Below are 13,968 nucleotides of genomic sequence, written 5' to 3'. Positions count from 1 at the left end.
AAAGGGAACTTGTGACCAGGTTTGGCCGCTATAAGATGCGGCCACTGCCTTTCAGGGCTGATATACAGCATTCTCTAAGGCCGGTTTCACACGTCAGTGGCTCCGGTACGTGAGGTGACAGTTTCCTCCCGTACCGGAGACACTGACACACGTAGACCCATAAAAATCAATGCATCTGTTCAGATGTCATTGATTTTGTGCGGACCGTGTGCGGACCGTGTCTCCGTGTGCCAAACACGGAGACATGTCAGTGTTCGTGGGAGCGCACGGATTACACGGACCCAATAGAGTCAATGGGTCCGTGTAAAACACGGACCTCACACGGACATTCTCCGTCTGGGGTCCGTGTGGCGTGCCGGAGACAGCGCTACAGTAAGCGCTGTCCCCCCCACATGGTGCTGAAGCCGCCATTCATATGTTCCCTGTAGCAGCGTTTGCTATAGAGAAAATATGAAGAATAGTGTTTAAAATAAAGATCCATGTGTCCGCCGCCCCCCCACCCCCTGTGCGCCCCCCCGCTGGTCGGAAAATACTCACCCGGATCCCCCGTCGGCAGTCGCTCCTTCCTGGTCTGGCCGCGGCTTCTCTACTGTATGCGGCCGATTACACTCATGAATATGTGGCTCCACCTCCAATAGGGGCGGAGCCGCCTATTCATGAGTGTAAATGAGCGGCCCCACGTGACCGCATACAGTAAGCCGCGGCCAGACCAGGAAGGAGCGACTGCCGACGGGGGATCCGGGTGAGTATTTTCTGACCAGCGGGGGGGGCGCACAGGGGGTGGGGGGGCGGCGGACACATGGATCTTTATTTTAAACACTATTCTTCATATTTTCCCGGCAGCAAACGTTGCTGCAGGGATGATATGAATCGCAGCTTCAGCACCATGCAGAGTGGGTACCACACGCTCCGTGTGGTACCCACTCGCCATACGGGCGGCACACGTGTGCCGCAGGTATGGCCTCCGTGAGTTCCCAGGCACACGGACACGGATAACTCCGGTACCGATTTATTCCGGTACCGGAATTATCTGGACGTGTGGGACAGCCCTAATGCTGTAGATAAGCCCCAACCTGACCTTTCCTGGCAGATAAGTACATCTGATTAGATTCTGTCTCTCACAGGTGAAGTGTACCTACGATAAAAATTACAGACCTCTCCATTCTTTGTAGGTGGGAAAACTTGCAAAATCAGCAGAGTATCAAAAACTTATTTTCGCCACTGTAGCTATCTGGCCATGACAGTGTCTCATTAAATATCTCTCTTTACTCCATTGTTTCTATTTATTTGCAACATTTATTACAGTGGAAAAAAATAATTTTGTGTTTGCAAATATTTTAGTGCCTTCCCAGTTCAATAATATTAGAGATCTCTATAAAGCCCATGTAATATGAAGTCATTGCGAGTAATAAAGATTTTGTATTGTGACCTAGGGGAAAAATCAAAGTGCACCCATGGGTCACAGGGAGATGTATCTGGACTATTAGGTAAAGGAAATGTATTCTTCGGAAACTAAAAAATCCTTGAACTGAGTTTTCATTAAGAAGCTTTTTAACTAGTTTTTTATATTTATGTAGCCAAGTAAGAATAAATCTTGTAACATTGCATACAGCTAACGTTCCGTATGCAGCCCCCCTGCCACTCGCTTGTCTCTGAGAAGGCTGTACTCCATTAAATCCCGTTCATTTCAGCAGCCATAAAGCACACACAGCCTGCTCCACTTCTATACAGTGAGGAGGTGTATAACTTCAACACAGTCATTCCCACCGAAGTAGCTACAACTTGCAAAAAGAGGAAAAAAAAAAAAAGGGTTTTTCTCCTTTTCTACCAATTGAATGTAATTACCGAGACTAAAGATAGGTGCATGACACATTTCCTTTCAGATCGTTCCTGGTGCCGTTGGTTAACATTTAATGTTTAATACCCCCTTAAATCTTGGATGGCCGCTACGTCTGCTTCTAGCACGGCGCAGGTACAGAATCTAAAAAGGCTTTATCTAAAATGAGCGCAGCACAGAGGGAAACAAATAATACAGCATATCGATCACTGTAATAGCGCTGTCATATTAAAGAGCGTCGCCCGATGACAGGTCGGCTTTGAATGGAGAGAGGCTTGTCCCAGTATGATCTCTGCCGCTGTCCTCGCTGCTCAAATGGGTTTCACTGCAAATCTGACAATTCTATAGCAATGAATCAATGCTGCAATTCTTCATGAATACAGCTCCGAATACAGAAATCCCTTACTCTAGAGTTAAAGGGAACAATAGCGTTTTTCAGCATTCCTTAGATTATTTTTGTTAAATATTCAGTAGCTTTGTATGAACAATCTTGGTGGATTGCATGAAATAATACATATGCATCCATTCAGTGTCTGACTGAGGTGGCGAGGGACCACCAGTAACGTTGACTCTGGGGGTCCACTGTTCATCTACATGTAAATACTATATTTTCCTCTTTCACAATTTTACCTATATGTCTAAGCAATAATAAGTCATGTAGTTTGTTGAATGAATGATGGGATGCTGATTTTGTCTGTACATAGTGAATCATCTGTATGGGACCAACTACTGCTCATTTTGGGGGGTAAGTAGCTTATTCCTGCTCAACGGTCTGCTGGTGAATTCACCTGTTCCTCTATAGGCCATTCTGAGCCTTCACCCATTGTATTCCATATTGTGGATGATCATCTATGTGTGCAAATGCCTTTTGTGAGTTCTCTGATCCTATGCTGATCCTCAGTATTATACCCCAGAGCTGCACTCACTATTCTGCTGGTGCAGTCACTGTGTACATACATTACATTACTGATCCTGAGTTACCTCAGTATTACACCCCAGAGCTGCACTCACTATTCTGCTGGTGCAGTCACTGTGTACATACATTACATTACTGATCCTGAGTTACATCCTGTATTATACTCCAGAGCTGCACTCACTATTCTGCTGGTGCAGTCACTGTGTACATACATTACATTACTGATCCTGAGTTACCTCAGTATTACACCCCAGAGCTGCACTCACTATTCTGCTGGTGCAGTCACTGTGTACATACATTACATTACTGATCCTGAGTTACATCCTGTATTATACTCCAGAGCTGCACTCACTATTCTGCTGGTGCAGTCACTGTGTACATACATTACATTACTGATCCTGAGTTACATCCTGTATTATACCCCAGAGCTGCACTCACTATTCTGCTGGTGCAGTCACTGTGTACATACATTACATTACTGATCCTGAGTTACATCCTGTATTATACTCCAGAGCTGCACTCACTATTCTGCTGGTGCAGTCACAGTGTACATACATTACATTACTGATCCTGAGTTACATCCTGTATTATACCCCAGAGCGGCACTCACTATTCTGCTGGTGCAGTCACTGTGTACATACATTACATTACTGATCCTGAGTTACATCCTGTATTACACTCCAGAGCTGCACTCACTATTCTGCTGGTGCAGTCACTGTGTACATACATTACATTACTGATCCTGAGTTACATCCTGTATTATACTCCAGAGCTGCACTCACTATTCTGCTGGTGCAGTCACTGTGTACATACATTACATTACTGATCCTGAGTTACATCCTGTATTATACTCCAGAGCTGCACTCACTATTCTTGTGCAGTCACAGTGTACATACATTACATTACTGATCCTGAGTTACCTCCTGTATTATACCCCAGAGCTGCACTCACTATTCTGCTGGTGCAGTCACTGTGTACATACATTACATTACTTATCCTGAGTAGAGATGGTCGAACCTGAACAGTAAACTTCAGCATCCGTACCGAACACCTACTGTTCGGGGCATGGACACCGAACACGGACTTCACCAGGAATCTGTGTTACTGTTTGGGTTCGGCTGCCTGAACAAATCACCCCTGCCGGTCAGAGAGCTGCAGTTCCCACGCTGTCAAATGACAGGGGGAGCGCTAAGCTGTGATCGGAGGTTTAAACTTTACGTCTGCTCTCTGGTGTCAGCTGATGGGTCTACTGCTCCAATCATCCGACACCTGCTGCCGCTAGTAACAGCGAGCGCAGGAGCAGTGGATGGGAGTATTCATCTGCCGCTCCTGTGCTGTAAATAAATAATAATAATTTAAAAAAAAGAGACGTGGGTTCTCCTGGATTTTTGCTAACCAGCTGGGCAAAACTCACAGCTGCAGGCTGCAACCCTCAGCTGTCAGCTTCAGCAAGGCTAGTTATCAAGAATAGAAGGGTCCCCACGCTGTTTTTTTTATTATTTAAATAAGTATTTGAAAAACAACGGCATGGGGTCCCCCCCCCATTTTTGACAACCAGCCTGGCTAAAGCTGACAGCTGGGGGCTGGTATTCTCAGGCTGGTAAGGGGCCATGGATATTGGGCCTAAAAATAGTAGCCCGCAGCTGCCCAGAAAAGGCACATCTATTAGCGGTGGCAAGTGTGGTTCATATTTGTGGGGTTGATGTCACCTTTGTATTGTCAGGTGACATCAAGCCCACGGCTTAGTAAAGGAGGGGCGTCTATAAGATACCTATCCATTACTAATCCTACTATTGTATGGTAAATAAAGACACACCCAGAATAAACTCCTTTATTTGAAATAAGACTAAACACAGTTTTCCATTTTTATTTAAACGCCTAATTCCAGCAAAGCCCTCGATCTCCTGTAATAAAAGTAAAATAAAAAACAACAATATACCATACCTGCCGTCGTTCTGTCCCACGCTGTAATCCTTGTCTGGGGGATAAACAGTTTTCAACCTGGACAGTGTCAAGATGCGACCGTCCAGGCTGAGAACCATTGTTGACTGAGCTGCTGAGAGCGCAGCCTCAGAGACTGGTGGTGACGTCATTGAGGTTGCCTCTGGTCACTGAGGCTCCGTTCCCAGCCGGGCTGAATTGCCGTGACCTCGGTGAGATCCCCGCTAGCACCGTGAGAGTTTTTCTCTTTTCTCTGTCTTCTGGTCTCCTTTTCATAAAGAGAACTATTATTGTACAGTGTGAATGGACCTTTAGTTACATGTTTTTGTTAGCTGTTTTTGCTTAGTAACACACCAAAACACTCACCAGAATTATGCCAGACCAGCGGTTTAATGTGTGCAGCATCCTTAATGGTGAAACAAGTTAAAAGAAGTTGCGAGTAAAAACCCTCCACAAAATCATTGTAAAAGAAAACCTCACGTGACCTCATTTGGCATGTGTGAAAATGTATTTTTGATATTGATCAGGTGAACCTGATGGCAATGATGCGATTTCCTTGCCGCACCAACATATTTTTAATTGATACTATTGGGCTGCCTGTCCATTTAATGTATGGAGACATGGCTGGACTGGGACTGAAAATCTGCCCTGCCATTTGGAAGCACACGGGCCCATGATGCCCACATATACTCACTTTCCTAGATTATGGACTCTATTATAAATATAATCCTGCCTGACATTGAAGGAAGTAAAGATTTACTGCAAGAACAATATTAATAATTATACAGCTTTAGAAATTGAAATAATGCAGGTACATAGTCCTTATTAAAGTGATATTGACCTCCATTATGTCTCCTTATTGTTGTAATATTGACCCATATTGTGTTTCACCAAAAAATAAAAGAATCTACTACTTCTCCCTGCTTCCATGCCGAGCAGTAAAGTGCTCCCCTCTTCAGTCCCTGGCCAGGTACAGGTATCATTTCATTGTGCCGGCCTAAATCCTTACAGGCCACGAGGCAGAGGCGACCAACATCATGCTTGAGTCACTGGCGAAAAAGCGAGCGGATGATTGTCTGCTCCGCTACAGTTATTAACAGTATCTTGAGAATGTAAATATTGTTAAAAATATATCGGGCCATGCGGCCCATCTAGCATAGGTCAGAATTGTCAGGTGGCCGGTCCGGCCCTGCATGGACATGTCGGGGCTTCTAAAGTGTAGAAACGCAATTTTCCACGACACTGTTTGCTTTACTTGCAGTCCTGTGTAAAACCAGAATTTGCACAAACAAGCAGATTTTTTAATTTGTTTGTGCCAAAACCTTGTAAAAAATAAGCAAATATTTGGAGCATAACGGTGCAGATGTGAGTGCACTTTGATCGTAAATGTAACAAGTGTTGGTGAAAATTAATGCACATAGATTTATACCAACTTTTCTGTGTTTTAGATACTCTTTATACCTAATTTTAATAATGGGAGGTAGATTAGAAAGAAGGGGCATGGCTTAGCGGAAAAAAAGTAATGAAAATTTGGTGCAAAAATGTGGCTCAAAGTAAACTAAGCAAGAGGTGGTGCAAAGTTAGATAAAAGGGCAACCAATTTAACATCCAGCATGAGTCGTAATTATAAATGTGGGACGCTTTCATATTTACCAGGATTAGTGACATTGTTATGACTTATATGACATTCTCATAGATGGCACTGCTGCATCTGCGTGATATAACAAACTGAAGGACGGCGCGGCATAATGTTTACCATGAATTTATTTTGCCCGGCTTTGTTTCATTTCCGTGGCGGAAGAATATTCGCCTTCTCTGAGTTGTAAAGTTGATGTATGGATACGCAGTAAAACTTTGCTGTAACAAGATCCTCTCCTCTCCGCACATTAAATAGCGGCATCTCCGGGGCAGTAAAGATGTCAGCGCACAATAATTTAAAAAGCTTTTACGCAGTTTATTATTATTTGTGAAGGCTGCGATGCAAACAAAGGAAACACTAATACACATAAAACTATACATTATCCGCTCCTGAATGATGCCCAAATAACGCGGGAGCGGGATTTACACCTTCTAAATAATGATAACAGCCGGGGGCCGCGGAGCAGAAATGTCCTACTCAGAATTCTAGTAAGCTTAGCCCAGAAGGATTTATAAAACTGGTGCAAATTACAGGGTGAGTCTGCTGTCGCCATCATCGCATGGAGAAATTCTGAGTTGATGGGGGACCTAGTTAAAACGGCTTTAATTAGCTGGAGCAGAAAGCAACCAACATGTCTGTGCCTTCCATGGACGGACGCCTGATTGCGCCTCTCACTGTGCAGGTGAACCGGTCAATTACTAACCAAAAAATAATAATAAAAAGCCGCTATCCAAACCCAGGAAAACAAGTAAGTAGATATCTTAAAATCAAACTCACTAACAAAGTGACCATCCAAAATATTCAAAAACAATAATGTGAAGCGAAGACATTAAGTAAGTATAGCATATGGTGCTCAGTGGTTAGCATTGCAGTCCTGCAGCGCTGGGGTCCTGGGTTCAAATCCCACCAGGGACAACATCTGCACAGAGTTTGTATGTTCTCTCCATGTGTGCGTGGGTTTCCTCTGAGTTCTCCGGTTTCCTCCCACATTCCAATGACATACTGATAGGGAATTTAGATTGTGAGCCCCATTAGGGACAGCGATGATAATGTGTGCAACGTGTAAAGCGCTGCGGAATATGTTAGCGCTATATAAAAATAAAGATTATTATTATATGGACGGACATGCACAGAAGGGAAATACACACTGATGATGATGGTGGTTGTAGTCTCGCTATTCCTCCGGCTCAGACTCTAAAGCACGTCCATGTAGCTTCTTCAGGGAAGGATGAGGTGATAGAAGATGGTGATCCCATAGCTGAACGCCTAATCAACTAATCAGAAAATGCTGGAAAAGTGCTGGAGACACAATACCAAGCAGCCAACGTGTGCAGCCAGGGGGTTGTGACCGGAAAGCAGGGAGAGCTCATGATTGCACCAACTACATCTGATCGCTAAGGTTCTATCTATTCAGTAGAATTAAATTAGAAAGTTCCTGAATGACGACAACAATCAGAGATCTTGCAATTAAAAGGGTTGTCTCATTTTTTACATGGGTAAAATTACAAAGTGTTTGTAGAAAAAAGGAAATTTGCAATTTACCTCTTATTAAAAATTGTCTCAATTCTTGAGAACAAAGGAATTTTTCATTGTATTGTTCAATATTGGCCACGGTCCACCTCTGCAATCTATCGTGTGGTGGCCTGTTTGTGAAGCTAGCCGGATCGCTGTATCTGGACTGCTTCATTGTCTTTGAGCTCTTCTAATGCTGCAAAGGCAAAGATTCCTCTGCTTTCAGTGTGAGAAGAGTGAGCAATTGACAGGACTCTCCAACTGAAGACTGACAATGGAACAGATATGAGAAATGGAAAGGGATATGCAACTGCAGGAGGGGAAGACACTGACAGCAGAGAGTCCATCTGCAAGAAGTTTACTGGGTCTCTATCATGCTCCCTCCCTTAGGCCAGTTTCACACGTCAGTGCCTCAGGTACGTGTAGTGACCGTTTTCTCACGTACCGGAGACACTGACACACGTAGACTCATTCAAATGAATGGGTCTATGCAGATGTCAGCGTGTTTTCACGGTCCGTGTGCAAAACACGCTGACATGTCCGTTTTTGTGCAGCTGCACGGATCACACGGACCCATACAAGTCAATGGGTCCGTGTAAACACGTACCACACACGGATGCCCTCCGTGTGCTGTCCGTGTGCTTTTATTTAAGTCATAGAGTTCAAATTGAAAAAAATTGTTTTAATACACGGACAGCATACGGACAGAACACGGACAGCATACGGATGCTAAACACAGACACACGGACATCACACGGATCCCACACGGATGTACCACGTGAGCACACTGACACATGGACAAGGATATCTCCGGTACCGATTTTTCCGGTACAGGAAATATCTGGACGAGTGAAACCGCCCTTAGTAGTAGACAGGCCCTGTACCTATTATGATTGATCACCACATGCCACACACACTGGACACATGCCGCTCACACTGGACATATGCCGCACAGGTGCCACATACATGCCGCTCACACTGGACACATGCCACAAACACTGGACACATGCCGCTCACACTGGACATATGCCGCACAGGTGCCACATACATGCCACTCACACTGGACTCATGCCGCACAGGTGCCACATACATGCCGCTCACACTGGACACATGCCGCACGGGTGCCACATACATGCCGCTCACACTGGACACATGCCGCAGAGGTGCCACACACATGCCGCTCACACTGGACTCATGCCGCACAGGTACCATATACATGCCGCTCACACTGGACACATGCTGCACAGGTGCCATAAACATGCCGCTCACAGTGGACACGTGCCGCACAGGTGCCACATACATGCCGCTCACACTGGACACATGCCACACAGGTGCAACATACATGCCACTCACACTGGACTCATGCCGCACAGGTGCCATATACACGCCGCTCACACTGGACTCATGCCGCACAGGTGCCACATACAGGCCACACACACTGGACTCATGCCGCACAGGTGCCACATACATGCCACACACACTGGACACATGCCGCACAGGTGCCACATACATGCCACTCACATTGGACTCATGCCGCACAGGTGCAACATACATGTCGCTTACACTGGACTCATGCCGCAGAGGTGCCACATACATGCCGCTCATACTGGACACATGCCGCACAGGTGCCACATACTGTACATGCTGCTCACACTGGACTCATGTCGCACAGGTGCCACATACATGCCGCACACACTGGACACATGCCGCACAGGTGCCACACACATGCCGCACAGGTGCCACATACTGTACATGCTGCTCACACTGGACTCATTCCGCACAGGTGCCACATACATGCTGCTCACACTGGACACATGTCGCACAGGTGCCACATACATGCCGCACACACTGGACACATGCCGCACAGGTGCCACACACATGCCGCACAGGTGCCACATACTGTACATGCTGCTCACACTGGACTCATGCCGCACAGGTGCCACATACATGCCGCACACACTGGACACATGCCGCACAGGTGCCACACACATGCCGCACAGGTGCCACATACTGTACATGCTGCTCACACTGGACTCATTCCGCACAGGTGCCACATACATGCTGCACACACTGGACACATGCCGCACAGGTGCCACACACATGCCGCACACACTGGACACATGCCGCACACACTGGACACATGCCGCACAGGTGCCACACACATGCCGCACAGGTGCCACATACTGTACATGCTGCTCACACTGGACACATGCCGCACAGGTGCCACACACATGCCGCACAGGTGCCACATACTGTACATGCTGCACACACTGGACACATGCCGCACAGGTGCCACACACATGCCGCACAGGTGCCACATACTGTACATGCTGCACACACTGGACACATGCCGCACAGGTGCCACATACTGTACATGCTGCTCACACTGGACTCATGCCGCACAGGTGCCACATACATGCCGCTCACACTGGACTCATGCCGCACAGGTGCCACATACATGCCGCTCACACTGGACTCATGCCGCACAGGTGCCACATACATGCCGCTCACACTGGACTCATGCCGCACAGGTGCCACATACATGCTGTTCACACTGGACACATGCCGCACAGTGACACACACATTCTGTAACACTACACACCAATCACTCACATTTATCCATTTCCTTTTTCATCTCTGTCTAAAATATCAGCATTGAGAAAGCCAAACTAAATGCCGCCAAAATGACAGAAAGGGCCGGTCCTCTCTAGATTCCTGAGGAGGAAAGAGGGTGAAAAACCTGAGAGCATCTGACATCTTACCCCTTATCAAATCCAGGAAGAGGGAATGTGCAGTGACTGAAACTAGCAAGGACCCCAGATCTGCAGATTATACACATTTCTGTAGATTTGGGGCAGGGGAGTATTGGGTTAAGGGGTTTATTCAGCGCAGTGATGACATCACGGAGCACAATGCTTTATAACTTCCATAGTAAATGTAGTTCATGCACCTGCTTCCATTCACATCCTCCCAGTGAGTTCCTTACAATATTTGAGTCATGCAATTATCTGTGACTTGTCACCGGAGACATCATTGTGCGCTGCGACAGGTAAATGGAGTTCACATCAATGCTGCAGGGCGATTTTCATTAGGCAAAGTGTCTATGATTAGTCCTACATCATTTCTTAGGGAGCGATTGCAATCTTGTCATGCTAATTTGTAACATCTACTCCAAGTGCATTATAATGAGGAAAAAGTGGTTCTTAAGACGCCACTATAATTGCTTCAGGTGAGGTGAGTGCAGTAGATGTATACCCGCACCCAGTCAACACCTGGCCCTTAAGAATTGCACGGTGAGCCCCATAGAAAGCGATGCAGAGCCATAAAGCCTTGGGTTACGTGCAGGCTATCTGGATCCCTCAATCACTCATGCTCAGATCAGTGATCCTCAGTGATCCAACATGTGGCTATGCTGCTGCTGTTGTACTACAACTCCCAGCATGGCCTTACCACACAGTCTGCAAATTAGCACAGACGTGAACAGGACTATAGGCTATAATGGGTATGTCGTCAGACATACTGATAAGGAATTTATATTGTATGGGTATGTTTCCACGTTCAGGAAACGCTGCGTTTTTGACGCAGCGTTGAGCCGCAGCATCAAACACGCAGCGTCCAGATGTTACAGCATAGTGGAGGGGATTTCATAAAATCCCGTCTCCACTATGCATTAAAAGGCGCATGCGGCAGACCTGCAAGAACGCAGCATGTCCTTACATTGCAGAAAAAACGCAAGGACAACGCAGGTGACCTGCCAGTGACCTCAGGTGCAGATTTGTTCAGGATTTTACCTGCATAAAATCCTGACCAAATCCTGATGCAATCCTGAACGTGGACACCTACCCTAAAGTGCTGTGGAATTAATGGCGCTATATAGGGAGTATAATAAATGCTTAATAATAAATAATAATAAACAGCACAGCACGTAGGCTATAGGAGGCAAATGGTGCAAATTATATGACACCCAATTGTAAAACTTATTTTAGCCCAAAATACATGCATTTAATAAAAAAAAATTGTCCACTTCGGTGGCCAGATCTTTTAAGAAAATACATTTTAGCGTAAGAACTCTGCAGCCAGCACCCATATCTCAGATTCCTGGATCAGACATTATTGCCAACTTTCGGTGATGTGATTCCGTGCTTTTCTTTTTCACTTTTTTCGGCTATGTGCACTCCCATTTTTTGCAGGAGCCTCCAGAACATGTTGGAAGAGTTGGCAATTCTGCCGAGGTCACACATTTGTGAGTGAAATGCGAGAAACTCGTGTGAGTCTCCCTCATCAATACCCGGCACTGCCGCCGGTACTCGAGACTGGAGCATGTGACTCCATGTATTTCTATGCAGTCCTGAGTGCCGGCGGCAGTGCTGGGTATTGATGCTAGAGACTCGCATCACATTCGCAAGTGTGACCCCGGCCTTCGACTGATATTCACACGTTACAGAAAATGACCACTGTGGTTTTAGATACAAACCTGCAACAAATGTACAGACAGAATCTGCATGTGTAAATGCGTATTTCATTGGTCATGGATTTCAGACTACACTATTTACCAAATATTGAGTAGGTTTGAAAACGCCATTTACGAATACTGAAAATTACTGCAGATTTGCGTTATGGAATCTGCACCGCTAATCCGCAATGTGTGGACTTGGCCTAAGTGTGACATACGGAACCGAGGTGCATCATCTTCGGTCACATACATATGTTTCTTTGCAAGCACATTGACAACCACTTTGGCCACTACTGCCAATTTCAGAAAGGTTGTCAGCCACGGTTTGGAATGGACAGGCCTCTTAGCCTTGCAGTCATGCGGGGAACTGATGGTATTATGCACCATGGTTAGGAGGACTTGACATTCAGGATTTATTAAAACTTGGATTGTGGTGGCCATTTTGAACTTTGGAAGTAAAGTTGAGGCTGGCGTTCATTGATGTCCCCGTCTGACCTCTCTTTTATTGTTGGCATCATTTGATGCAGTGTAATCCGGCTCTAATAACAGTTTTCAGTCCTCTTTAGCTCTGGTGACAATTTCTTGTAATTAGACGTAGTTTAGAAGGTCGGGTGAGAAATGTCAGACAAGAAAAACAATCACTAATGAAGTCTAGCGGCACTGAGCAAATAAAGGGCACTCCTCTCCCCCAAAAAAGCAAAATGCCTGTAAATTACACGTCCCCATTAGTAAATCCTGTTAATATTATCTTCAGCTAATGCTGAGTTATATAAGGACTCCATCACTTTCACAAAAGTTGGAAAGCGACTATTACATGGTTGTGATTAGTGTCAGCGGATCTGAATGGCATAAAGATCTATATTGTTATGTACAGCTACATTTCTATCTGTAGGGTCACACCAAAATGCCAGATCCATTGGTCAGTAGATCTTTGAGAGATAAGATTTGCAAAATAGCTCCATGTCTGTCTCACTTGAACGAGCTGTAATAGCAAGCATAGACTACAGACAGATGTGGTGCTGTTTTGGGAGAACATCTTGTTCCAGTTCTGGACATCCGCTTTAATTATCTGATCTTACAAACGTCAATTTATGGCCAACTACACAGGCCTTGTTCAGATGTCCATTTTCCATGGATAATAAAAGCGGATTGCGATTCATCGAAAAAGTAATGGAGACATATCCGATTCTGACCATCCATTCAAGTCTGTGGGTCTGTGAAAATCACAGAATGTCCACGGATGAAAATCGATGTTTTTTTGCAGAAGAAATATCACTGACATCTGAATGTGGCCTAAGGGTGAGACTAGATGATGCAGCTGAATGCACGTGACCGAACCCCAGCCACGTAAGGTGGTGAATTGCTGCACCGTTTAGGATTCATGCATTCAGATGATCTGTAATGCAGTCTCTTCTGCATACAAACCATGAGAAAGTAATGTTTTCTCCACCATTATGCAAGACGCTTGGGTTGCGGGGACAAAGGTATTCTGCTCAGCTGGTATAGATATGAGCCTTCAGAGTAGATACACTGGCATGTAAAAGTTTGTGCACCCCTGGTTAAAATTACTGTTATTGTGAACATTTAAGCAAGTTGAAGACGAAATGATCTCTAAAAGGGCTAAAGGTAAAGATTACACATTTCCTTTATATTTTAGGCAAAAAAAAATA

The 13,968-nt window shown here is 45.4% G+C and overlaps 1 protein-coding gene across 17 annotated transcripts in view; it reads left to right on the top strand.

Moving 5' to 3' along the window:
• The window catches only part of LRRC7 (leucine rich repeat containing 7), a 358,992-nt gene that overhangs the window by 201,507 nt on the left and 143,517 nt on the right, over nucleotides 1-13,968 (top strand). The window lies entirely within an intron of this gene.

This window comes from Ranitomeya variabilis, chromosome 8 (genome assembly GCF_051348905.1).
Source record: "Ranitomeya variabilis isolate aRanVar5 chromosome 8, aRanVar5.hap1, whole genome shotgun sequence".
Taxonomy (NCBI): domain Eukaryota; kingdom Metazoa; phylum Chordata; class Amphibia; order Anura; family Dendrobatidae; genus Ranitomeya; species Ranitomeya variabilis.
The sequence above is the reverse complement of the archived record's forward strand: the minus strand, read 5'-3'. Positions and strand labels throughout refer to the sequence as shown.